The sequence below is a fragment of the Lissotriton vulgaris genome, chromosome 8, assembly GCF_964263255.1.
Source record: "Lissotriton vulgaris chromosome 8, aLisVul1.2, whole genome shotgun sequence".
In the NCBI taxonomy this organism is placed as follows: Eukaryota; Metazoa; Chordata; class Amphibia; order Caudata; family Salamandridae; genus Lissotriton; species Lissotriton vulgaris.
Genome location: NC_141696.1, coordinates 1,547,390,066 through 1,547,414,785, shown reverse-complemented (window position 1 = coordinate 1,547,414,785; position 24,720 = coordinate 1,547,390,066). Strand labels below are relative to the sequence as shown.

The following is a 24,720-nucleotide window of genomic DNA, read 5'->3' as shown; positions in this document are numbered from 1 at the left end:
CTCACTGTCGAGAGACATTAAGTGCCTAGAATAGGATATATAGGGTCTGGTAAGCGAATCCTTTGCCACCAAGTCCAAAACCTTGGGGATATTAGGGGTAAGATTGGGAAGTTTAAAGAAGGGGCCATACAGAAGACACACTACCCTGGAATGGAGGCATGTGCTAGAAGATATGGAGAGGGGGACAGAGCGAGCAAGACACTAGCCAGCTTATAAAAGAAACCATGGGCTTGGGACTACATCAGCAAATTAAGCACTTCAACAGAGGGGATTGGTCAGACCACCGTCTAGGCGGAAATTATATCCTTTTACTCCTCACTTTATGAGGCGAGGCAAAATGTTTTCCACCCGGATTTGGTTGACTTTTTTTACTCTATCCAGCTGCTGTGGCTCGAGAACGGCCACCGTAGCTATCTGGATGAGCCGTTCTCCGAGGAAGAGGTGATCAAAGTCATCCGCGCCTTACCAGGGGATAGGGCTCCCAGACTGGATGGCCTGACAGCAGCCTTTTAAAAGAATTTGCACCACTGCTTGTGCCCCATCTCATAAGCATGTATGAGGAAACGCTGGAGAGGGGCGAACTCCTCCTCTCGCTTTGTGAAGCGCTTATCATTACAATTCTAATATCAGATAAAAATCCTAAGCAGTGCGATTCCTATAGGTGCCTACCCATGATCGATTTGGACAATAAAATCCTCGCCAAACTCATTACTGCGAGACTACTTCCACTGCTGCTCCTCGTGATGCACCCTGACCAGTGCGTCTTTGTTACCGGAAAGGCTACATCTCACAATCTACGCACCTTTGTTGCAACAATTCAAGAAATTGACCCTTCATTCCAAGCGGCTGTGATATATCGGGATGCCACTTAGGCATTTGATTCCTTAGAATGGCCGTATTTATCTGCTCTCCTTTCCAGATTGAGCATTGGCTTCAAATTCATCAAATTGAACGCTCTCCTATAATCTTACCCTATGGTGAGGCTTTGGATTAACAGGACGATACCCCCCCCCCCCGCCAGCTTTCCATATATTTCGGGGCACGAGGCAAGGATGCCGGTTGTCTCGCCTTCTTTTTGCCATAGCAATGTAACCCCTGGCGGCCAGACTAAGGCAGCATCATGCGCACTGAGGCAAGGCATTTGCTCCTTGGGTAATACTTTTTTTATTGCATGTGGATGACATGACCCTGTACGTCAAACACCTAGCCAAAAACTTAGACCTCATGGGCATAAACATTAACTGGGGGGAAATCTGTTATCTTGCCGCAGACGACAGTCACAGAACGGTTTCAATCGGAGTATCCACTCTGCTGGGCGGAGGGCCCAGTGAAATACCTAGGATTTTGGCTAAGCCATAATATTGAGGAACTTTGGCAATATAACTACGGGCGACTCATGGACAGGCTGGAAAGTCTAATGGGATGAGGGGCTGGTCTGCTGCTGTCCCTAGCAGGATGACAGGGCATAGCAAAAATGGTTGTTGTCTTCAAGTTTCTCTACATGTTTATTAACCTCCCGCTCCCTCTTAGCACTAGTTTCAGAAGTAGACTGCGATCAAACTTGATATCCCTTGCCTGGGCCGGAAAACAACCCAGGATTTCTTTGGAAACCCTGACCCTACCCTTTGAGCAGGAAGGTTTGGGTGCCCCAGACATGGAGCTTTACTAAATAAACAAAAGAAGCCATCAATGACAGACCAAGGTGAAGCACTTCAATTACCAAATTTATGTTGTCAAATTGGGTGCAACTACTTCCAGCATCCATCGCTGTTCGATGCTACAGAGTTCAAAGAAATAAATAAGGAAGGTGACTCAGCGAAAGTGAATCAGAGCCAAAAAGTAATTTCCATTTATCTTCTTTTATTCCAAAAATTGTAAAAAAATGGCAAACAGCCAACGCGTTTTGTTCCTTATTGCCATAGGAACTTCTTCAGAGCTATAAATCAATTGGATCAAAGAGTATTGAAACGACAAATACACGATATCCAAAGCTTGATTACTATAATTCTTCCATCATATAAATGTTGCTTCCATACTAAAGTTAATGAGGAGTACACGAAATAAGGTTCCAAAAGTAGATAAACGACGATTTACATTTGTAACTAAAATGAGTATGTGTACAATGCAGGCGTACCAAACAGCATAATAACTGGCAGCAAGTTTTGGATATCTTGTATATCGTTTATTTGTTGTTTCAATACTCTTCAATTCAATTGATTTATAGCCCTGAAGCAGTTCCTTTGGCTATAAAGAACGAAACGCATTGGCTGTTTGCCGTTTTTTAACGATTTTTGGATTAAAAGAAGATAAATGGAAATTACTTGTTGGCTCGGATTCACTTTCGATGAGTGCACCTTCCTTATATGTGAAATTCATGGAGCTGTACTACAATTATGCCCAAGCTCAGTTCGGATTTCATTGGATATTCCCACTGCAATTCATGGCACATACAGCGCTGGAACACGACCAATCGGCTCTGACGCCACTGAACACAGTCCTTTAAAGGCCACACACTACACTGTGATCTAGGGTAGATACAGTGGGCTGTGCAGTATGGGCCTGGCAGAGATTGCGACGTAGGGCACAACTGAAGATGTTATATGCCCCATCTGTGCCACTGCCTCGGCACACAACATTGCCATTTCCCGGGGATACGGGTGCCTAAAGGAGACTTAGGAAGCTTCATCTTCACACTTTTGGAGCTGCGTTCCCGGAGGGAACATTTATCGAGCTAGATAGAGTGATGGCAGGGTAACGCATGGGGTTGCTTGACAGAATGACCTCATATCAGCTCAGCGCGGCACTGCATGCTGGCTTTGCTTCTTTCCCGATGGCGCCGCCCACATTCCAGGTACAAGTAGACTTTCTAACTAACCCATCACCTGGCAAACTGATTACCCGACTATACACAGGCATGTAGTGCACAGCGCCGATATGCATCCCTGGGGTGTGTGAGGAGTGGGAGACACTGCTGGGATTCCCCATAGCAGAGGACCAGTGGGCATATACCTTAACATCCCTTAAGAACGCGGTGGCTTTGGAGACACAGACTTTCACTTTTATTACCTGACAGCACAATGCCAATATCCAGATCACTTGTACCACCCAGACGTCTGTATCCCTTATCTCAAACCCGAGAGAGACCAGCTTGGTGATCTATCACCCTCGTCTTCTGTCCTACCGAAGGGCATCCCTGTGGATCCTTTAGACATCCAGACTTCGTCTACCACTTGCTGGGCATGGTGTAAGCTCTGCTGTGTCTTTGGAGAGGGCATCCTTTACTCTTCTGCTTTACCTTAGGCTGATAGCCCCTGGACCCCCCTCACTCTTAAGCACACCTTACAACACCATGACCTGCACACCACAGGAGATCTATTCCCGTAAGGCCATGTCCTTGTGCATGCTGACAACGCCCGCTCAGAGAGTGCCTCCTAAAGGAACCACTTTGTACTGCAACAATTCCATAGCACCCTTTGCTCATGCATTCCCACATAATCCCTACTAACACTCATTTGCTACATGATTTTGAACTTCCTAACCTTAAATCACTCTTAAAGTTCAACTCCCTTACCTTATTTTAGCAATTGTATTTAGTTTGGCCAGTCTTTATGTTTAACCAGATCCTGTAAAGCGCTCTGACACTCTAGGGTCCAGGTAGCGCTATATAAAACCTTTAAAATAAATAAAATAAATACTGCTGCGGGCAGGCTCAGGAGCTGTCCCCTAACTATAGGCTATGGTTGATTCTATGTCAGGAAGCGGAGGCGAGGATTATGAATGTCCTTTCTCCATTTTATTGGACAGCAAGTTAAAAGCACAAGAAAAAACAACACAGCCATGAACTCCCTATCCCAATATGCTTAGCGGTAGTCATGGTAACCAAACAGCCAATAACAGTCCATCCAAGAATATATAGGAATCCCACGGCGGAGTCCTTCCTCTTTCTCCATTGCTGCCGCGTCAAGTTAAGTCCCCGTTTTCTTACCGCTTTAACTTGTGGCGGGGCAGTTGATATATATATTTTGTGGTCAGCGTGGTTTTTCTGGCATTTGTTGTTATTTCCTGTGTTTCGCAGGCTGTTTCTATTTTTAGCGCGACGCGGTAGGCTTTCAGCCCGAGCGTCTTTGTGGTGCGCGTGTGCGGTGTGTGGCGTCGTTCACCTCAGACGCTTGCCGGCTTCTCCACAGCGCCTTTTGCGCGTCTGTGGAGAACACGCGCAGAGGCTTTTGCGCTTCATTAATTTTAATTGTGCCTCTTTCCCCCCTCACTGACACCGTATTTCTGTGGTACGATTAGGTTGTGACTGACTTTGTGGTCCTGGTGTATTTTACCTTACTAGTCACACATTATTGGCTTAGTGTTATATCCTACTGTTGCCTGTTGGGTACCTGTGTTGGGGGAACCCCCCTTTTAATTCGTTTGGGGTGTGGATGTCTATGGGTGCCCAATCCTGGACGGAAATGCAGTCTCGTCAGGACCATGTTTATGTGGCTAATGCAAATGAGCAAATTCAACCTCCCCTTTTGCGTCCTCCTGAAGAGGTGGACAGACTCCTCTCTTCGGCGATTGCCCAAGTGCTGGCACCTCTGCAGGACAGCATCAATAAGCTGTCTGCCCATGTTTTTTAAAACTAGTTCTGGTATATTGGGAGACAGTGGGGCGGGGCCTAGTGGTGTTCACACTGTGCCACCACGCACGGCCAAGAAGTGTGACGCGGGGCACCTGGAGGGCTTCAGCGGGCTTGCTGAGGTGTTCCATAAGAGTGCGCGCATGCTCAGAAGCGCACCCTACCGGGGGAGGACTCGCCCGGAGTTATTGGTGGCGATGCCACACAGGACCTTGACCCGGAGGAAGGGTTTCCCCTAGAGGGAGATGATGACGATGACGATGACATGGATGATGATGATGATGAGTCCTCTGAGGTCAGGACGGACGCTGGCAGGTCTTGGCGCCCTAAGTCCAGTGGCTCGGATTTTGGTGACGGCGAACTGGTTCAACCGGATATGTTTGATCCTAACACTATTTTTTGGCCTCGTTCCACCGAGTGGCTCCCTGATAAAACAACTGCGGACTATGTAGCCGCTAAGATTCGTCAACCCCTTGCTCAAGACGTGCGGTAACGACTGCGGTCGGAGTGCCCTAGACCTTCCCTTCCTAACAGGGTGGCTGTAACTCCTGAGATAGACCGCAAATTGTGCACGTTCTTTGCTAAGTATATTAAAGACCCAAAAAAGGGGATTGACAGGTCCTGGAAGGCGTGTCAGGATAACCTCCTGGACATCGTAGGCCCTCTTACAAAAATTATCGTGCTCGCTCAACGCTCCAAAGAATCTGGTCAGCCTCTTTCCATAGATGACGTAGCGGGTTGGGCACAGAGGGCCATGTGCCTTTTGGGTAACGCCAACTGTGCCCTTTCTGCCGAGCGTCGCCATTCTCTCCTCCTCAAAATTGACCCTAAGCTTGGGGAGTTGTACTCGTCGGAGGCGGGTTCAGTAGCTCAGGGTACCTTATTTGGTGATCCTTTCGCAAAGGAATTAGGCAAGTTTGCGGCTACCTTCTCTGCTCTAGATAAGGTGCAAGCCTCCATGAAAAAGATTTTCCCGAGGAAGGTTTTTGCTGGGGCCGGCAGAGGCAGGGGTCGCTCTGCCGGCCGCCAATTCCAATAATGCTCCAATAAGGGTCAAGGCAGAAGGGACAACGGGTGGAAAGACGGGAGACAAGGCTCCTTCTACCCTTCCCGTGGAGGCAGAGGCCAGGGCAGAGGATGCGGAGGGAATCAATCCACCTCCTAAGGATTCAACTGTAAGCTTTTCTATCCTCTCCCCAGTGCGCCTGGGGGGCAGGATTGCTGTGTTTCTAGACGCCTGGTCAGATCTCACTTCAGATTATTGCGTTCTAGTGACTGTTCAGGGGTTTCACATAGAATTTTACGGATCCCCCGTTAAGCTCTCTCGTCCTCGTCCCTTGGTTTTTTCAACCACAGATCAGGCACTCATAGACTGTTCAGGATATGCTCCTAAAAGGCGCCATCACTCCGTCTTTCCTTCATCCAAGGGGTTTTCTCAGCAATATCTTTCTTGTCCAAAAGAAGAACAAGGGCTTCAGACCTGTAATCAACCTCCGCTCCTTCAACGAATGGTTGATTTACCGGCACTTCAAGATGGAGGGCATCCATCTTCTGAGAGACTTACTTCTTCAGAACGACTGGCTGGTACAATTGGATCTCAAGGATGCCTATCTTTCGGTTCCAATCTACCCTCCACATTGCCGGTTCCTCCAATTTCTGTGGAAGGATCAAGTTTACGAGTTTTGCACTCTCCCCTTTGGGCTTTCCTCAGCACCCTGGTGCTTTACCAAGCTCCTACGTCTGTTAGTCGAACATCTCCGCACCAAGGGGATTCGACTAATTATCTACCTGAACGATATTCTCATCATGAACCAATCCAAGGATCTTCTCCTTCGACATCTGCAGATCACCATTTCTCTTCTCCAATCTCTAGGGTTCATTATCAATGTCCAGAAATCGGACTTAGTCCCTCAGCAGGACATGACTTTCCTCGGCTTTCTTATCAAAACGAGGGACGCAACGTTGCATCTCCCTTCTCAGAAGATATCCAATATCAAGAAGGAGATTTGCAAAGTTCTACGTCGGGACCGAATTTCCCTCCGCCAGTTGGCCAGGATTGTGGGCTTGTTGTCGTCATCGATCCAGGCCATTTTTCCGGGACCCCTTCATTACAGGGCTCTCCAGAGACTAAAGGCGTTTAATCTCCGCAAAGGTCTCACTTATTCGGAACTCATCTCCCTGTCCACGGAGGCCAAGTTGGAACTCCTCTGGTGGCTGGATCACATGGATGCCTGGAACAGGAGGGCGATTTTCTGCTCCCACCCGGATCTTGTGATCAAATCGGATGCCAGTCGCCAAGGCTGGGGAGCCAGTTGCGGCTCCCTCTCTGTGGGGGGCAGATGGACGGAGGAGGAGCTACACCTCCACATCAACTGCCTAGAACTCCTAACGGGTTCTTTTGCCTTCCGATCGTTCACCTCGACCAAGGTCTCTTGTTGTGTTCTTCTCCGGATGGACGATAGATACAACAGCGTTCAGGTATATCAATCGCCTAGGAGGCACTCATTCCAAAGTCCTAGCTGATCTTGCCAAGGATTTTTGGAATTATTGCCTTCTACATCAGAACTCTGTTACGGCGGAATATCTCCCCGGCGATCAGAACACGGTGGCGTATTGGCAATCCAGGAATTTTCGGGATGCCATCGATTGGAGACTGGATCCGTCAGTGTTTCAAAAGATCTCGGATCTTTGGGACCATCCTGTGGTGGACCTGTTTGCGTCCAGGTGGGATGCCCAGCTTCCACGGTTCTTCAGCTGGAAGCCGGATCCGGGAGCGGAAGCGGTGGATGCTTTTATGCAGGATTGGTCAGGGTTCCCAGCATATGCGTTTCCCCCATTTCTTTTCATTCAGAGAGTAGCAGCCCAGGTCCGCAGACAACAGGCCTCTCTGATATTGATCACCCCGATCTGGAAGGCTCAGTGTTGGTTCCCGTCCCTTCTAGAATTATCATGGGACAAGCCTCTTCGGTTACCATCATTCAACCTCATTCTGACAGATCCCTTAGGTCACCCTCATCCCCTGGTTCTCCAAAGCCATCTACATCTCATTGCCTGGAGGATTTCAGGGAACGTTGGTCTAACGACACGCTTTCGAGAGAGGCTGAACTCCTCATTCAGTGAGCCTGGGCCCCAAGTACCACAAAACGCTACCGATCAGCCTGGAACAGATGGGTTCATTGGTGTGTGGCAAAACACCTGGATCCCGTGGGCTCCCCTGTCACTGACGTAGTTAACTTCCTTGCTGATCTTTTCCACAAAATCTAGCTTACTGCACCATCAATTCTTTCAGGTCAGCAATTTCCGCTGGTCATTCCCTGGTGGATGGATCTCCGGTTGGGGAACATCCTTGGGTTTGCAAGCTTCTAAAAGGTATTCGTCTTTCACGTCCCCTGGAGCCCCGTTATTCGGGCCTGTGGGACGTTAATATGGTTTTACGTCATCTTTTATCCTGGCAGGATAATGAATACCTTTCACGTAAGGAACTTTCGGCTAAGTTAGCTATTCTCCTCTGTCTTATATCTTGTAAAAGGGCTTCCGATGTTCAGGCTCTAGATATCTCCGCTAGAGTTTTTACACCTGAGGGTGTTAGCTTTACTGTTTCCAGAAGAACAAAGTGCAATACCAGGTCAGTATCCTATCCAGCTTTTCCAGATTCACCTAAACTGTGTGTTGTACGTTGCCTCAAAGCTTATGAGAACAGGACTCTGGAGGTTCGTCCACCAGGTGAAAGACAACTGCTCATTGCTATCAAAAAACCTTTTAAAGCGGTTTCATCTCCCACTATTGCCCGATGGGTCAGATGGATTATGTCCGAGGCTGGAATTGATATTACAAACTTTGGTGCTCACTCCACTAGAGGCGCAATGGCATCCAAGGCTGTCCAAGTTGAGGGCAGATTGGAGGACATTATGAATGCGGCGGATTGGTCTTCTGATTCAACTTTCAAAAAGTTTTATTTTAAGCCAATTCATGAAGCTGCTACTCTGGTTGTGAGTAAGCTTTAAACATGCATAATCCTCGCCTCCGCTTCCTGACATAGAATGAGAAATTTCCTAGTTCACACAAAGGAAAGTTTCAATTCTCTTAAGGACGCGGAGGCGAGGATTATCCCTGCCTGGCTTCATCTAGCCTCCCTTCCTGGATTTTGGTTTCCAGAGATAATTTCTTCAATTCAGAGAAGTATTGGTTTTTCGATATTTCATGCTGTATTCTGCTTTGCTGCATTCGCATGGTGTTTTCTCTTGCATCTGATTATTGATGTTTCTTGTATTTTTCCACATTGCAATGTGATTCTGATTTATTCCACATTATTCTGGACGAGATAAGCAGACTAGAGGGTAGAGGACTTCATTCCAGCAGCAGAAAAGAAAGAGGAAGGACTACGGCGTGGGATTTCTATATATTCTTGGATGGACTGTTATTGGCTGTTTGGTTACCATGACTACCGCTAAGCATATTGGGACAGGTAGTTCATGGCTGGGTTGTTTTTTCTTATGCTTTTAACTTGCTGTCCAATAAAATGGAGAAAGGACATGCATAATCCTCGCCTCCACGTCCTTAATAGAAATGAAACTTTCCTTTGTATGAACTAGGAAATTTCTCATTCACTTTAAGTTTTTACATAGATTATACAGGACTCCTGATGGTCATATAAAGTTGGTTTGAGTGGGGATGTGAGATGTCTGAGATGCCCTGCACAGGAGGTGTCCTTTTTGCATTTGGTCTGCTGCTGCCCAGATATTACATGTTACTGGGAAACCATGTTTGATGCATTAGATAAGATGCTGAAGTGTCAGAAAGAACAATCCCCCTTGATAAGAGTTGCTCGGCTATGTGAGAAATGCACATGCGACAAGTAGAAAACTAGTGTCCATGCTTCTGTTGCTGGCTAAACGTCGGGTGGCGATGTGCTGGGGCTGCCACCAGAAACCACGTGCCACAGATTGGCTTAGGATGCGGCGTACTTTACTGGGAATTTATGCACAGGCTCACCCCAGGGACATCTGGGAACAATTGCAGAGGTACCTTAGTACCAACCCATAAGATTAAGATGATCCTCTCCGCTTCAATCGAAAGATAGACACATAGTGGCCAAAATACACGTGAATGCAGAGCAGTGATTGAGAAAGATGTCATACCGGTACATATCGTGATGAGGCCGTAATCCCCTTCCCTCTCTTATAATCCCTTTCTTTCCTTCTTGTCTCACGCGTTTTCATTATTTGTGGCTATGGCAATAATAATAATAATAATAATAACACCTTTTATATAGCGCCTGGTTACACTAGGAACAGTGTGTCCCCGCGCTTTAAACTGTTCACCAGTACTAAACCCCATAAACAAAAAGGCCGCTAAGGGAGAGGTCAAGAGAATATCAAGATTTGGGAAAGAGGTGAGTTTTCAAACTACGCCTAAAGCTTGCTTCTGATGGCTCCATCCGGAGCTCAATGGGGAGGTCATTCCATTATTTGCTAGCCAAATACCTGAAAGAACGACCCCCCATCCGTGCCCGTTGAATCCTGGGTACCTGAAAGAGCATACGGCCCTGAGATCGTAACGGACGATTGGGGTGGTATTTGGTGAGTAGCTTTTGTAGATAGGCGGGCCCTCTCTCATAAGCAATGCGATGGGTCATACACATGCTCTTGAAGATAATACGTTCCCGTATAGGGAGCCAGTGAAGTTGAGCTAAGGCTTGTTTCCCTGAAGATCTTCTTGGGAGATTGAGAGCTAGTCTCGCTGCCGTGTTTTGGACACACTGTAACCTATGTAAACCTTTCCTACTCAAACCTAGATACAAGGCGTTACTATAGTCAAGGTGGGGTGTCACCAAAGTGTGGATTAACGTTTTCCTGCTGTTAGCAGGGAGCGAGTCCAGGGTCTTGCGTAGGACCTTAAGGATCCCATAGCATTTCCCTGCTATCCCTCTAGTGTGGTGTTCGAAGGATAGAGTCTCGTCCAATCTGACCTCTAAATTTTTAACCTGATCTAATGGTTTCGGGAGGGTGCCAAGTTCTTTAGGCCACCATGCCGATGACCAGATGGATGGAGATTTCCCCAACACCAAAAGCTCAGTTTTGTTAGCGTTGAGGCGTAAGCAATTGGTGTTCATCCATCCGGCTACTCTGCTCAGACATGCCGAGAAATTGGATGAGGCCTCTTCCGGGGGCTGAGACAGTGTCACTACCAGCTGGGTGTCATCAGCATATGACACTATCTCAACCCCGTACGTCACCACCAGCTTGGCCAGGGGTGCCATATAAAGATTGAACAAGGTCGGGCTCAAAATTCAGCCCCGAGGCACCCCGTATCTGAGCGAGCGCACCTCGGATTTGAACGGAGGACAATAGACCTGAAATTGTCTATTTGCCAAAAATGAACACATCCACTCATGAGCCAGACCGTCGATACCCGCCTCCTTAAGACAAAGGAGCAGGATGGGAGACGGTGTCAAATGCCGCGCTCAGGTCTAGTAAAAGGAGCGCAGCGGTCTTCCCCTCATCTACTCTACTCCTCAATAGTTCGGTGGAGAAGAGGAGTGCCGATTCAGTCAAGTGGTGAACTCTGAACCCTGACTGAGAGGGATGCAGATACAGTCCGTTATCCAAATGTTTAGAGAGCTGTTTATTAACTATCTTTTCCACCACCTTAGCACAAAAAGGCAGCAGCGATATAGGTCGATAGTTGTCCAACAACTGCGCAGCACTCACATGGGTTTTTTTTTTTAAGGGAATGACTTGCGCTATTTTCCATTTCCTCAGGGGAGCCAGATTTAATACTATGTATGATACTCGCCAACTCCATAGTATTAGGCACCACAAACTGATTAAGGCCTCCGTTGTTAATCATCTGCCTATTGGTAGAGGCGTCCTTAGGGGGTTCTGCCGGTGTGTCTGGAAAGGTTTTATATATGTTATCCACTTTCTGCACAAAAAAAGTCAGCAATGGCTTCACACATATCCTTAGAATGTAGTTCAGGAGCTATGGTTCTCTTCAATGAGGTGAGTTCTTTGTAAATAACAAAGAGTTCTTTGGTAGAGTTATCAGCCAATTCAATTCTAATTTTTAAGAAGTTGCGCTTTGTGAATCTAATCAATTTGTGATAGCTCTTTATGCTGTTTTTATAGTTGAGTCTAGCCACCTCCTCATAATTATTGCGCCAAATGCGCTCCAATTTTTTACATTCCGTTTTACATGCTTTTAGATCTTTATTAAACCACTGAGCTGTTTTTGAGCGCCTCGCAGGGGCCTTAGTGGTCCACGGGGCAGTTTCATCTAAAGCTCCTGACCGCCATTTTTTATAATCTGTCCAAGCTTCATCAACATTATCTTTTAGTGGGGGCTGCTTCTTTTTAGAGCCAATTCTAACTGATCCTGTTTAATTTTCCCCCATTGCCTCCGTTTACATACCATGGGTTTAATGCTAGGTAATAGCTTGGACTCCTTACGGATGGTAAACTCCACCAGAAAATGGTCAGTCCATAATACCTTACTGGGGGATTGCACCGCCACCCCCTCCCAGTTGGCAAAGATAGGGTCCAACAAATGGCCTGCTTTATGGGTGGGCATCAGGGATTGAACATTAAGATTAAACATTTTTAAAGATGCAAGTAGACTTAAAGCCTCCTTATCATTTACATCCTCAATATGAAAATTGAGGCCCCCAACACGAGGAACTTATTATACCGTAAAGCATGAAGGGCTATTACCTCCGTCAAGCTATCCAAAAAGAGCGACGTCCTACCTGGCGGACGGTAAATCAGATATCCATTTATGGCCCTGTTATGATGGTCTTTTATCGTTCACATTCTTTAATTAGTACTCTCTCCAAAGTACATAGCAGATCCAGTTTGTGAATAATGGCAATCCCACCTCCCCTCTGTTTGACCCGGTCAAGTCTTATTATCCCGTAATCCTGGGGAATTGCTTCCAGTATATCAGGATTGACTCTGCATCCAGCCAGGTCTCGGTGAGGAAGAGTGCATCTGGTTGTTTTTCCACTAAGAGGTCGTATATATGCAGCTTATGCTTCCTCAACGAGCGGCAATTAATCGATAGCATATTAAGAGACTCAAATTTACCCTCTACAGTGATGTCATTAGCAGGGTTGTAACGACAGTGTTCACAAAATAGGGGTAGGCTAGCAGCATTCAGCGTATGATTACACGCTTTCTGAGTGGAAGAGCTGAGATTTATTAGCTGGTCTTTCGAATATGTGATCGGTTTTTGGGCATCGGTGGTGATTTGGACATAGGTTTGGGCCCCTAGCCCCTTCCGGCCCCGGACGGGCACAGACGGGCTTGCCTTTGGCGCGCTCGCTGCGCCCGCCCGCTGCGCGGACGGGACGGGTGAGTCCTTTTATCCAGTACGGAGGAGGGTGGGATGCGGCCAGTAACTGGACCGCACCCCTTTCCTCCCTCCAATAGGTCAGATCTGGCTAGTCTCTCCCGCAGCATCAGCACGTAGTCTGCTGCGCTGCGCTGGGAGAGAAGAACAGAGAAGTAAGACTAGGCTATCAACAGAGCACTAGACAGTTTCGAAGTGCCACACAGAGAGCTGCACAAGTAAAGGTAACAACTGTGTTACCTTTACAACACAACTGTGATACCAGTGTAGAGTACATAGGTAAAAGCTTATCTAGATTGGTAGCTGATATGTCTATGGTTGATCTAATTCATGCCATTTCACATAATGTCATACTGTATGCAAACGATGTGCTGTTGGAATGTAGCCTCACCTGTATTCAATAAAAAGAAATGTAAAAAGAAAGTAAAAGGATAAGCCCTATTAGAGTGAATCCCATACAACCAAATGGTCATCCCATAATTGGCTGGCTGCCCAATAATGCTATGAGTAAGGTTACGTATTAAGTGTAAGAACAGATGGAAGAAATCCAGACCTCAAATTCTGAAGGGTGGAGCCCCAACACCCCAATGCAGAAGCTGCTACTCCAGTAAAACTTTTATGAGCACCCATGCTGTAGATAATGAAAGAAAGTACCCGCCCAAAGAGTGGTATCATCTCATGTCTTGCCCCTTCCTATGCTCACATTCAAGAGAGACCAAGCCAAAACTGGTAGGTATCCACTTGCAGGGATGAGCGCATCTTTTCTCTCACCTTTCCCCCACACTGGTGCACAGACAATGCTGCACACTTGCTCTAGTGTGGTTTGAGCAGACTCTGCGTACAGGTAAAACACCAGACCAATTGCCACACAAAATATACTTCACTCGCACAGTTTGTACCCTTTCAAACACTGGCACCCAAGGCTAAAGTGATTAATTTCTCAATCATGTTCGCATCAAATCCAAGCTGCAAAGACAAACAAGATAAATATATATCTATGTCCTCATGTCCATCAAAACACTACCCATATATAATTGATGAAATTGAATCCATGGCACACCCACAGGGAAAGTGTGCTGCATCCTTTGAAAACGTGCTTTGGCACCCTTTCAGTGTTATCAAGCACTAACTATGTGCTACAACACTACCACCCTGGGACAGATCAGACCCTGCCCTGTCTGCACCCTATGCTCCACACAGCAGCAGAGTGAGGGTAATTTCTGTGCACAGTCCAGGTCAACATAGCTGCTGGTTTTTATTATCCTTATGACTGACAGTCCCATATTTTCTGGGTGTGTATGTGTTGCTCTACGCAGCAATGAAAATGGTGAGCCATTTATTCCACCCAAATGTTTATATTTAGAAAGAAAAACACAACTAATATGAACAGAGAACTGCATTAAATCACAAGTGACTCTTTCTTTTTACAAAGTCAGGCAGCACCGCTCTTTCAACCGTTTCCATTTTAAAGCACAACAAAAACACTTTACCGATAGCAAATAGAGAAAGAATTGTGCCAAAGGTGACTCACTGCTTAAGTGGGTGGTTTAACTTTAAGGTCATCAAATATCATATAAGGCATCTGCTTGACAGGCTGATGCTGGCCCAGAGTCCTTCAATCCCTGCACACTGCCTCCTTTATATAGGAGCTGCAGAGCACCAGGGGTCAGCTGCTAACCAATGAGGCAGTATTTGTACCTGGTTCCATGTGCCATCAAGAAATGAAGCTGGGTGTCACCAATGACCTCCTGACCCCTCACTCTTGCATGAGGTCTGGAACCTCCTGGATGGACTGCACAATTGACATTGAAATGATTGCGGGCTGTCGACAATGAAGTAGGAGTGGCTGGGGCAGGACCCGAGGAGTGATAAATGAAATTACAAAGCAGTGCTATAAGTCACCAGTGCGTTGCATGTGTAGAAATGAACAGGCCAATGGTGTGGTTGTTTTACGGGTCAATGTTTCCTGATGACTGTTTGCAGACATGCTTCACGGGTGGGCTGTGTTGCAATTGCAGAGGCCCGGTCTAGACAAGGCGCTCACAGGCAAAGAAGAGGGGAATGACTCATCATAATGACGCTGAGGTCACACAATGACATAACACATACGATATGATGCTTGGATTGTCAGAAAAGACGTTTAAAAAAAATAAATTACATAAAACAAGCAAAATTATGTTCAGGATTGCTGCTTGTGAGGAAGGAGTTCTGGTCCCAAGGATAAGTGCCAGTGGCGCCCACCGGCACCAATCAGATGACCTTAGCTGCACTGCAAGAGTGTAATGCACCCCCTGAAGCCAGGGTCAAGGGGCACAGGAGTGAGTGGGGGGTCCGTAGGTCTAATGGCAGCTCAGTGTTTAGTCACCTACATCACTAGTTTCAGGGATCCGGAAAACTGCAAAAGGTGTTGGGATACAGCGCTTGCTGTTTGTGTATTTAAAGTCTCCTCCTAGCAGCCTGCAGCCGAATTGATCCAATGCCACATGTCACCATGTGTCTCCCGTAGAGACCGGGCTCGGCCGGACTGGTTTTTGCATGCAACGTTGCAGCAGAAACAATGAACCAAAGTAGTGAATCTCAGATTTGGCCACTCAGGGCCACCGTAGCAGAGCTGCCAAGTTTTTAGATTGCTTATGTGTGACATTTCCATGATTTCAGTGCAGTTACGAGTGACCGGCTCTGGTGGCTCATTGGTCTAATGCGTCCACTGCAGGGGCCTGTGTTCGACCTCATGGTCACAGGTTCAATTCCCCGCGGGTCCACTCAGCCTTTCATGCACCCGAGGTCGATAAAATGAGTATCATTGAGTTGGGTAACAATAAACATCTGTTATTCAGTGCCAAAAAACCTCTGGGTGAATGTGCGCTTTACAAATACACATGTTATGACACTCAACTGGCCAATATGTAACACTCCTTAGAATTACACTTTCTTATGAGTAAAACCAAGTAATGAAGAAACTGTTGCAAGAACATAGAAATAGAAGGTTAATGCTTGCCTTACAAAAATAAATCTCTGCAGCCTTTTACTGTGTACAATACAATTTTAAAACTAAGCGCATCTTCATTGTGCTTTCAGTTGCAGGCTGCCACCTTTTACCTCGCGACCATCGCACGCCAACACAACCTCAACATCATCTCCTACGCGGATGACACTCAACTAATCCTTTCTCTCACCAATGACCCCAGCACCGCCAAAACTAACCTACACGAAGGAATGAAAGAAGTTGCAGAATGGATGAAACAAAGCCGTCTGAAACTGAACTCAGACAAAACAGAAGTCCTCATCTTAGGTACATCCCCCTCTGCATGGGACGACTCCTGGTGGCCGGAAGCCCTCGGAAAAGCACCCATCCCGACAGACCACGCACGGAACCTAGGCGTCATCCTTGATTCCTCACTTTCAATGAACAGGCAGGTCAACGCCGTCTCTTCATCCTGCTTCAACATTCTCCGCATGCTCAGAAAAACATTTCGCTGGATCCCCACCGAAACAAGGAAAACAGTCACCCACGCTCTGGTCACGAGCCGACTGGACTACGGAAACACCCTCTACGCGGGCACTACCGCTAAACTCCAGAAGAAACTCCAACGAATCCAAAACGCCTCAGCCAGGATCATATTAGACATCCCACGCAACGAACACATCTCTGGTCACCTTAAAGACCTCCACTGGCTACCTGTCAATAAGAGGATCACTTTCCGACTGCTTACCCACGCACACAAATCACTCTACGACATCGGACCAGACTGCCTCAACTCACGACTGTCCTTCTACACCCCCTCCCGCCAACTACGTTCTTCCAGCCAAGCCCTCGCCACCGTACCTCGCATCAACAAGACCACCATGGGAGGCAGATCCTTTTCATACCTAGCTGCTAAAACATGGAACTCACTCCCCGCTTACCTTCGCCTTACCCAGAACCACCTAGCATTCAGAAAGCATCTTAAAACGTGGATTTTTGACAAGTAATCCTCCTCCCCTTTCTAAGCGCCTTGAAACCCTCTGGGTATGTAGTGCGCTATATAAATTTTCTGACTTGACTTGACTTGACCTCTATAACACAGATGCCACTAGAACCCACTGGGCCAACAAAAGTTCAATTCAGTTTCTCTCTGGTTCCACACAAAATATGTGCAGTGATTGCATTAACAAAGTGACGTTTGAGAATGGTAACATAAAATAACGCATTTCTCATTCTTTTCTTTAAGGTGTGGTTTATCATCTTTCATTCAGTTGTGCGCTTATTGTGTATGTAGTTTCTCAATGGTTAAAGGTCAACAAAGAAGTTGTAGAATATCTTTTCCTTGTTTCTGATTTGTTGTGACACCTAGACTGCATTGGATGCTCCAGCTGTCAGCGCTAAAGCCCTAATGACTACTGCAGTTTGAAATTCACTAGCTAGTCAAAGCTAGCTTTAGTGCAGGGCATCTGAGCAGCATATTTCATGGGAGGCTCACAGCTTGGCTCAGGGTTTTACTTGCATGGAGCTGGAAATTGCAAACATCATTCAAGGCAATGAACACATCAATACCAATGCTTCTCTGCCTGACACCACAAAGACATGAAGCAATCTGGAATCCCTGTGTGCAGTGGCCTGGACTGGAAGTTAAAAACACCACAAAGCAAAGAAGCAAAGCAAGTGAGGACAGAGAGGGCAGACAAAAGCAGGACAACACAACTTCAGGGGGCTTTAAAGTCAGCTGAGCTTTCCTCGTGAATAACACCCACTCTCTGCACTAGGAGAGGTGAAGGGGCCGCAGGCGAGGAGGGGAGGAAGGAAGGTGGGAGGTCAGAGGTGGGAGGGGAGAGGTGAAGGGGCCGAAGCCCGGGAGGGGCCATGACTTGAAGGGTGGGGATGCAGAGTTCAGGTTGTCTGAAGCGGGAAGGGGGTTGCCTGAAGGCTCCTACCTGCGCAGACCCCTGCTCAGAGTCCTCTCCCCCTCGGCCTGGGACGGTGAAGATGGCAATCCGAGGCCGGGGGTGACATCCGGGGTCAGAGGGTGAAGGTCACCGCACAGACCGAGGATCCTTCCACCCCTACAGCTGCTGGAGCCGCGGAAGAGGCCGGAAATGACTGCATTCGCTGCTGGTGCTGTCTCTGCCCCCGCTGACCCGGAAAAGGAAATTAAGGAACACAGGGCTGAGAGTTTATTTATTTATCTAAGGAAGCGTTTTTATTTAGCGCGGACTTTACCCGAAGGTGTCAGAGCGCTTCACAATAGGAACAGAACTGATACATGAGAGCATTACAAGTGAACAAATTGGCCTGTGGCCTAAGAGAGGAGTCAGTGAAGGGAAATATTTCTGATTTTGTCCAGTTAACATCTATTCCTGTAAGCGCTCCATACCTTGATTCTTTTGTTAATGATCACCCTCCATTTTTTCCACAAAGAACATAAATGTCATTAGCATAAAGTGATAATAAAACATATCTATTTGGGAAGCCATGTAGCTAAATACTCCATGGCCAAAGGTCAGAGGGGACATCCCCCTCGTGTACCTCTATACACTGGAAATGGCATGGAAGTCAGTCCATTGACAACACTAAGCTCCTCATTACTGTGTTGAGTCAGTTTGCAATGATCCAAGCTAGACTTTTATTATTGAGATTCAATAGAGATAGTCGTCTGCAGGATGGGCATCTTTGCCAGGATTCATAATTGAGATGATCACAGGCTCTCTAGCAGTGGGGGGCAGTGTTTCTATTGATTCTTGATAGAGGTCACCTACCCGTGACCAATGTTCCCTCAAATTATTTGTCCTCGTGTGCGGCAACAGAACATTTGTGTGCACACATTTTTAGCTTGTGTGCGCAGCCGAGTGATGAGATGTGCAACTAGGAAGATCGACTAGCTACCACTGGAAGGTTGATAAGCACTGACAATGTCAATAGGACTGGCTTATATATAAAGTTCCTCCTTAATCATTAATAAGTGTAGGTACAGAATACGTTCTCATACATGCATTCTTCTACTCATCCTTGCACTCATGCATCTATTTATCACCGAGTATCTCTTAAATTCACTCATTTACACCACACAATAAAGTGCTCTGCCAAACTCAGCAACGTACGCAAGAAATTAAAAGTATAAAAACAGAAAAAGAAAAATTAAACAAAGCAGCATGTGGTCGTCTTGCAATGGTACGTGTGGTGTAGCGGTCTAGCTGCGCCGTCACCACGGGGTGTGACGTAGACGGACGTCCGGCGGCGGCCATGTTTTACCATTGGCGCGCAGACTCCGATGCGAGCAGGAGCCTGTTCCGGCGCTCCCGAACGTTATTAGTTGTGCAAATTTAGAAGCGGAAATAAACACCCCCTGATATCACAGAAACATGTCCGGGTGTATTTCCTAGGCCCTTGATGTATGCATGCAACTTCACAATGGCGACGAGGTGGTGAAAGGCACCCCTGCACAGGAGTACCCAGAACCCTCAAGGGAAGCCCTGCAGCCTAGCAGGCTACCAAGGACCAGAGGCATTGTATGGGAGCGTGGCAGTGACGGGGTAAGAGCGAGGACAGTGCTGCCAATCACACAGCAGGCACCAGTAGCAGGGTAGGCTGCTGCGGACGCCCAACCAGTCACCCCTCGGACCACGTGGGCACTGTGCCACCTACAGGCGTGCTGCGCTGGAGCACCACAGCGAAAGCCAAGCGCAGGAGGGAGAACAGGCCCAATTAGACAAAGCAGGGCGAGACAACGCGCCGCCAAGCACTTTCCCCCCAAGAGATAGTGACGGAGGAGCGGTTCGTGCCACCAGCGTCCCGGTCATGTGTGTCCAAACTTCTGCATTGACAAACCCAGTGCCGTTCCTGCCGAAGATGGGCGAACCTGAGATGCCCTGGGAGGACTGGAAGCAAAACTTCCTTAATTACCTCTCGGCATTGGAGGAAGAAGGCGAGGACGCGTTCCCGGACGCGCGACGCAAGAAAATATTGCTGCATAATTTAGGCCCAGCCGGCCAAAGAGTATACCTGAACTTAGTCAAACCAGAGAGACCAGCCACGGACACAAATGTGTTCCAGCATGCGTTGGGCGATTTGGACTCTCACTACAGGCCCGTGGTCTGCACAGCTATTAACAGATACAACTTTTTCCAAAGAAAACAGACCAAAGGAGAAACAGTGGACGAGTACATGGCTGCATTGCAAAAACTAGCCATCACGTGCAAGTTCGAGGCATTGCAGAAAGAATTGATCCGCGACCAAATAATCAGGCACACCGTCATCACATCTATTCAGGAGAAGCTGTGGGTAAATGGCGACGTGCCACTGAAGGAGGTTGTGGCCTTGGTGAAGAAAGCGGAGATGTCGAAAAGGTGCGCTGAAGCAGCAAAACAAGACAACAGTCAAAGTGCGGCTGTATGCAGGGTAACAGACAAAAGAGGGACCAAAGCCAAACAGCAATCAGGACACCAAGGATTACGCACGTATAAGAAATATAACCAGAAAACTTACAAGGCGCAAGGACAAATGAACTGGAGTAAGAATGCATGCTACAGGTGCGGAAGTATCACTCACGCGGCAAACGACAAGGGATGCCCGGCATTCAGAGCCAAGTGCTCGTTCTGCGGCCTCGTGGGGCACTATGAGAAAGTGTGCAGGAGAAAACTGTCCAGGAGCGAGGTCAAATATGTGGCACATGAGTCGAACCAGGAGAACGAAGACGCCGATGAGGGTGAAGACGACGAGATCTTGATGGTGGGAGAGCAAATCCTAGGAATTGAATGCGCCACTGACAGGAAACCGAAGTGCGAGATGGAAATAGGTGGAGTACAAACGACCATGATAGCCGACTCGAGGTCATCCTACACGATCATCCAGAGGAGTATATGGGAAAGAGAGTTCGCACCCAAAATCGGACGTCAACTCCTACCATCAGACATTCACCCAGTGACATACACCGGGGAACCAATTCCCATGGTAGGATATTGTCCACTATCATTTACCTTCAAGGCCAGGTCGACAGGAGGAAAATTATATGTTGCAGAGAAGGGACTGTCAGTGTTGGGATCGAAGGATCAAGGAGCTCTCGGAATAAAGCTGAACCCAGGAGGACGCACACAAGTACTCGCAACGGAAGAGGCCAGAACATATGAAGCAGAGGCCTGGAAAGAGGAATTCCCGGAAGTCTTTAGGAGTACCATAGGTTGTTTAACGAAGTTTCCGCACAAGATATGCTACCCAAATGTCATTGTTAGAAATGGGATCCCTGGCTGGCCAGGGCTTGCGCCAAAGTCAGTCAGAGACCACCACTCCTAAGTCAGGGCAAGGGAGTTACACGCCAAGATAACCCCTACTCACCCTCTAGGTAACGTGGCGCGAGCAGCAAGGCTAAACTTGGAGGCGATATGAGTTAAGTATTTGCGCACGCACCCCAGCAACAACACCCAAGGCCCACCACAAAGGAAACTCCACACAAGGTTGTATATAAAAATAGCCTTTGTATTACAATAAACACATTAGATAAAAACACACACTTTACAATGTGCCAGGGGCACGGGCAGAATTTACAGAGCACAAAAGAGCACACAATCAGTAACTACTGGTAATCAGGTAAGTACCCCCTACGCAATCCTAACCACCTTAGGAACAGGTCACGCAGGGAACCAGGACCTCACTAGCACCACCTGTACTAGCAAGAACAACCAACTAAATATCACCATGCATTTAGGGGTATAGACCTAGGGACAAAACACATGATGTATCAACAACACATTCAGCGGTGTAAGGTGTCAGGATCTGCCAAGGCGCCTACCTAAAATATAGGAACTACAACTCCCAGAAGTCCTGAGAGGGGGGCGTGGTCCTATAAAGGCTGGGTGGGCCCTTTCTACTCTGTTCGTGATTTTGTTAACGGCAGTGCTTTTGGTTTCCTTTAGTTGTGTGCTGTTGCTCGTCTTCTCCCTGTTTTCTGCAGAGAGAGGTTTTGTCCCTTTCATAACGTTTCCAGCGCGAATGAAAGAGGAAACGCGCTTAGTACTTTGGATTGACTCGGGTCCTACCGAGTAGCGCGTGGGTTGTGCATCCTGTTCGTTTCCCCCTGGCGTTCCTGTTGTCTGCCAAATATCGTGGCTGGAAGGAGAGGAATCCTAACGGAGGAAGAGCGGACCTTGACTGCTCGGCACAAGTACTGTGAGTTAATTAAGCAACGCGTGACAGTTAACGCGTTGCTAGGATTGTATTGAATAGTTCTTCCTAGATTGCAAGTGAAATACTGCGGAGTGTACGACAGGCGCGGCTGTGTCCTGCAGCGGATTTCTTGTTGTGTTAAAAAAGGGAGAGCGGAGTGTAGTGGGGCAAGCCTTCTGCTCACTGCCGCTACGAAGAAAGGCACTAGTGTCTACAGGGTCAATTGCCACAGCGGAAGGTAGTGGGGGAATCCTACACCCTGCCGTGTTTGGAGCATTCTTTATTGAGGACACGTGATTGTTAGTTTGAGAGCGGAAGACTGTAGTAGGAAGCTACGTCTTGCCGTATCCATTAAGGATTATACTTGTACATTCATGAAGGAAGAACTTGTCTTTCAAGAGACCGACTTTTGATTTGGATACACTTTGGTTGGTGAAAATATACACGTTTATTTTTGAGCACTGAACTATCACAAGGCGGGTTACGTACAAATCCAATAGAGTGAATTGAACATCTGTTCTCTGGGTTATATGAGAGTAACTGGTGTTTATGTTCCATAGGGACTAGCGGTGCGGTTATTCATATTCAATATACAGGGAGGAGGTGGAGTGCACTTCTTCAGGAAAGGTGAATAACTTAATATACTTAGAGAGAATAAAACGAGAGTAGGATTTCCCTGTGACCATTTATAACCTGTATACTTGTTTTCTTGTCTTTCAGCCATCCCTTCCCTGCTGTCCCCTTCCGTCCCCTCCTTGTTCTGTTTCTTTTTTCCCTCGCCCTATCCCTCGAACACGCTGTGTTGTTAGTGCCAGCGTGTTGGTGAGGTCGGGAGGTGGAGTTATATGTACAACAACCGGATCCTGCAGCGTGGAGTCTGACATAAGGAACACATGACGCATCAGCAAACGTTCAGCGGTGTAAGGAACAAGGCACATGATGCATCTACAACACATTCAGAGGTGCAGCAAAGAACACTTCGCATAAATCACATTAGCACATAAATCATAATTGCGCCTGAATCACATTAGCCAGAACTTACATCAAAGTCCAGGGTCCAGGTTGCGACACTGCGCCAAAACCTAAACGTGGCAGTTGCCCACAAAGTGCTGGGCAACTGGTGCAAGCAAGATGGGCCAATCGTGGGAGCCTCACAGGCTCTGCAGAAATAAACAACTGTCCCCTTGAGCCTCCTCTGGGCTCTAAAACCAGAAAGATGCAGCCTCACTGGGCTGTTGGGGTCCCTCACGGGGGACCCGGGAACACTGGGGGTGCCTCGAGCCTCTCTAGGCTGTAGGCACAATTGCGGGCATCGTTGGAGTCCCCCTCCTGGAGACTCCGAGAACAAAGGAATGCCCCCTTGAGCCTCTCAGGGCTCCAACAACAAAGGTGCAGCCTCGCTGGGCTGTGGGGGTCCCTCACGGGGGACTCAGAATTACTGGCGGTGTAGAGCCTCGCAGGCTCTCAATAACTACCAGCGCGAGGTCGCGCTACGGGGGAGGGGCGGACACCGACAATGAGTCCCGACGCCCCTCTCCCTTTGCTGCCCTTCTGGTTGGGAATGCACTTGAGCCCCTCAGGGCTCGTCCAGATCGGGCCCGACACTGCCCCCGGCAGAGGCGCGACCCGGGGAACGCCCGCACTCACCGTTAGCTAGAGGCGGCGTCTCCTCGCGGCGTCGGCTCTCTCCGCTGGGCTTCCCCTTCTGGCTGTGGCTAGGTGTCCTCTCCTTGGTGCGGTGCTTCACAAGCACCGCAGCCCTGCTCCTCGGGCTCCGGGGGCGGGACTTCCGGCCGGCCGCGCTGTGATTGGCCGGCCGGCCAAGCACTTCCGGGTCGTCGCGGGCAGCGCGGCGGCCCGTCCAGGCACGTTAGGTGGGGTCCCAATTATCCAAGGAGTGGGCTCCCTCGTGATAAATCTAAAAATGTCGGCAAGGTCCATGGCAGGGTGGGCACCTGCCAGGGGACGAAATACTCAAAAATAAGCGAGGTGGCACTCGCTTGGGGCGGACAATGCCGGGTGGGCACCGGCCTCTGCAGACAAAGCGCTAGCAGGCGCTGGGCAGTAAACATAACGCGCTCCCAGCGCTTAGGGAGAAATAAAGCGCTCTCAAGCGCTAAAAGGCAATCAAAAGCGCTTCCAGGCGCTAGGAAGGCACAGAGAGCAACAAAAGTCCTTCAGGGGTCCATCAGCAAGCCAGGGGCTGGGCAGGACCCAGGGGGGGCGGGCCTTCCCCTGGGCCAAAGCAGCAGGTTGCCGCTGGTATATCCAAGTCAGAAACAAGAACATTTTCATGGGGTCACAGCCCCTCTTTTATACACCTTTTCCTTTGTCTGTAGGTGCAGGGTGGGGGCAGAACCAGTCGCAGCTGGTCTTGGAGTACCCTTGATGGCTCAACCACCCCTTTCATTCACCAGGCAGGCTAGAGTCATCAGTCGCACCACAGGGGGCGGAGCCAGCATTGTGTGGGGGAAACCCAGCCTCATTCAGGACACAGGCGCAGCCCCTCCCTCACATCAGCATGCTAATCTCTCCATTCACCACCGGGGCAGACCCACACAGACTTCACATGCCAGCACCTTCACAGCACATACACAGCCATGTCTAGAAGTGG

General features: G+C 48.2%; 1 protein-coding gene across 2 annotated transcripts in view; it reads right to left on the bottom strand.

Moving 5' to 3' along the window:
• Positions 1-18,022, bottom strand: part of LOC147700341 (uncharacterized) — a 101,150-nt gene extending 83,128 nt beyond the window's left edge. Inside the window, exon 1 of one of the 2 annotated variants that reach the window (XR_015299404.1) lies at positions 17,885-18,022. The gene's annotated coding sequence lies outside the window, so the exon portion shown is untranslated. The remainder of the gene's footprint in view (positions 1-17,884) is intronic. The other variant, XR_015299405.1, reaches the window with a different exon arrangement.
• Between the last annotated feature and the right edge of the window lie 6,698 nt (positions 18,023-24,720).